The sequence below is a fragment of the Electrophorus electricus genome, chromosome 10 (assembly GCF_013358815.1).
Source record: "Electrophorus electricus isolate fEleEle1 chromosome 10, fEleEle1.pri, whole genome shotgun sequence".
Lineage (NCBI taxonomy): Eukaryota > Metazoa > Chordata > Actinopteri > Gymnotiformes > Gymnotidae > Electrophorus > Electrophorus electricus.
Window position 1 is genome coordinate 16,466,842 of NC_049544.1, and position 3,384 is coordinate 16,470,225.

Genomic DNA, 3,384 nt, shown 5'->3' on the forward strand with positions numbered 1-3,384 from the left:
GCCCCCCAGAGTGAATAGACAGCACTCCATGGACAACAGGTGCTGTTTCCCGTCCAGCGGGCCTCTACACACGGCCCTGCTGCTGCAGCCGTTGATTGCTCGGATTAATTGGGAGGCAGCTGCCGCGGACGCCGGGGTCCGCTCGCCCTGCAGAAAGGAGAACAAAGACCTGCTCCTGGAGCCAGCACTGCAAAGGTTACGAGAGCGGAGAGGGAGCGAGAGAAGAAGGGCGAGGAGAAGAGAGATGCATATGCATAAGTGCATGGGAAAAAAGAAGGGAAAAAGAGAATAAATGATTGAAAAAAAGGGGGGGGGGGGGGGGAATCAAACCAATCTGTGCTTCCTTCATTTTATTATCCAGAGGTGAAGAAGGAAAACAGCAGGAGTCCCAATTAACGCTATCAGTGCAGCGGGCCACCTCGCTGCGACCCCACCCATACACCCCTGCAGACCTGCGCCACTCCCAGGGGAGCCTGGGCCGTAAACCATTGATGTTGATCGTTATATAATGATGAGATGGCTCAGAAGACAAGAAACACAAGCCTGTCCTGACAAGGAAGGGCTTTGCCTAAAAGCGCCGCTTGGATTTGGGCGATGATTCACAGCAGTCATGGCTCAAAACTTAAAACCTATGAGTCATGCTGGTGCTTATTTTCCCAAAGTGACCTCTGTGCATAAATGAAAAGTTTTGTAAATTAAAAGTCTAAAAGTTGAGCACCCGTGCTTGATTTTGGAGCTAAACAACACTATTGAACCGTGATGCACCCATCTGTATGGGAACAAAAATCCCTGCACTGTACTGCACAAAAATGGATATAATATTCCCTTCTAGAGCTGCAGAGGTGTGTAGCCTCCAGAATGTCCATCTCAGAAATCCACATCTAATCTCACAGACCATGAGACAGTAAGGACATTCAGCTCAAACAGTTCTCCTACGCGTTCTTCCTTTCCTGGTCGGATGGATGCGTTTACAAGCTCTCTGCAAAGGATTGTTTGATGTTTTTGTAGGCTCGCATCTAAAGCGTGGTGGTAGTAGTAGTTATATAAGTAGTAGTTGTAGTTGTAGCAGTAGTGATAGTAGTAGTAGTAGTAGTCGTAGTAGTTGTACTAATTGCAGTAGTAGTAGTGATAGTAGTAGTAGTCGTAGTAGTTGTACTAATTGTAGTAGTAGTAGTGATAGTAGTAGTAGTAGTTGTACTAATTGTAGTAGTAGTGATAGTAGTAGTAGTAGTAGTAGTTGTACTAATTGCAGTAGTAGTAGTGATAGTAGAAGTAGTCATAGTAGTTGTAGTAATTGTAGTAGTAGTGATAGTAGTAGTCGTAGTAGTAGTAGTACTAATTGTAGTAGTAGTAGTAGTGATAGTAGTAGTAGTAGTTGTACTAATTGTAGTAGTGATAGTAGTAGTAGTTGTAGTAGTTGTACTAATTGTAGTAGTAGTAGTGATAGTAGTAGTAGTTGTACTAATTGCAGTAGTAGTAGTGATAGTAGTAGTAGTCATAGTAGTTGTACTAATTGTAGTAGTAGTAGTGATAGTAGTAGTAGTCGTTGTAGTAGTTGTACTAATTGTAGTAGTAGTGATAGTAGTAGTAGTCATTGTAGTGGGTGTACTATTTGTAGTAGCAGCGATAATAGGAGTAGTAGTATTTGTTTTTGTTGTAGTAGTTATAGTAATTGTAGTAGCAGTAGTAGTAGTTGTAGTAGTAGCAGCTGTAGTAGGAGTAGTGATAGTAATAGCAATGATTATAGTAGTAGCTGTGATAGTAGCAGTAGTGGTATTAGTAGTAGTAGTTGTTGTAGTAGTAGTTATGGTAGTGATAGTAGTTGTGGCAGTAGTAATAGTTATAGTCATAGTAGTAGTAGTAGTAGTAGTTACAGTAGTAGTAGCTGTTGTTGTAGCTGTAGTAATAGTAGTAGTAGTAGTTGTTGTTATTGTAGTGATAGTAGTAGTAGCTGTTGTAGTTGTTGTAGTTGTAGTAGTAGCAGCTGTAGTAGTTGTTGTTGTAGTAGTGATAGTAGTAGTAGTAGCTGTTGTAGTTGTAGTAGTAGCAGCTGTAGTAGGTGTAGTGGTAGTAATTGTAGTGATTATAGCAGTAGCTGTGACAGTAACAGTAGTGGTAGTAGTAATAGTTGCGGTAGTAGTAATAGTTATAGTCATAGCAGTAGTAGCAGTAGCAGCTGTAGTAGTTGTTGTAGTAGTTGTTGTAGTAGTGATAGTAGTAGTAGTAGTAGTAGTAGCTGTTGTAGTTGTAGTAGTAGCAGCTGTAGTAGGAGTAGTAGTAGTAATAGTAGTGATTATAGTAGTAGCTGTGATAATAGCAGTAGTGGCATTAGTAGTAGTTGTAGTAGTAGTAGCTGTGGTAGTGATAGTAGTTGTGGCAGCAGTAGTAGTTATAGTCATAGTAGTAGTAGTAGTAGTAGTGATTATAGTAGTAGCTGTGATAATAGCAGTAGTGGTATTAGTAGTAGTTGTAGTAGTAGTAGCTGTGGTAGTGATAGTAGTTGTGGCAGCAGTAGTAGTTATAGTCATAGTAGTAGTAGTAGTAGTGATTATAGTAGTAGCTGTGATAATAGCAGTAGGGGCATTAGTAGTAGTAGCTGTAGTAGTAGTAGCTGTGGTAGTGATAGTAGTTGTGGCAGCAGTAGTAGTTATAGTCATAGTAGTAGTAGTAATAGTAGTGATTATAGTAGTAGCTGTGATAGCAGTAGTGGCATTAGTAGTAGTTGTAGTAGTAGTAGCTGTGGTAGTGATAGTAGTTGTCGCAGCAGTAGTAGTTATAGTCATAGTAGTAGTAGTGATTATAGTAGTAGCTGTGATAATAGCAGTAGTGGAATTAGTAGTAGTTGTAGTAGTAGTAGCTGTGGTAGTGATAGTAGTTGTGGCAGCAGTAGTAGTTATAGTCATAGTAGTAGTAGTAGTAGTAGTAGTAGTAGTGATTATAGTAGTAGCTGTGATAATAGCAGTAGGGGCATTAGTAGTAGTAGTTGTAGTAGTAGCTGTGGTAGTGATAGTAGTTGTGGCAGCAGTAGTAGTTATAGTCATAGTAGTAGTAGTAATAGTAGTGATTATAGTAGTAGCTGTGATAGCAGTAGTGGCATTAGTAGTAGTTGTAGTAGTAGTAGCTGTGGTAGTGATAGTAGTTGTCGCAGCAGTAGTAGTTATAGTCATAGTAGTAGTAGTGATTATAGTAGTAGCTGTGATAATAGCAGTAGTGGAATTAGTAGTAGTTGTAGTAGTAGTAGCTGTGGTAGTGATAGTAGTTGTGGCAGCAGTAGTAGTTATAGTCATAGTAGTAGTAGTAATAGTAGTGATTATAGTAGTAGCTGTGATAATAGCAGTAGTGGAATTAGTAGTAGTTGTAGTAGTAGTAGCTGTGGTAGTGATA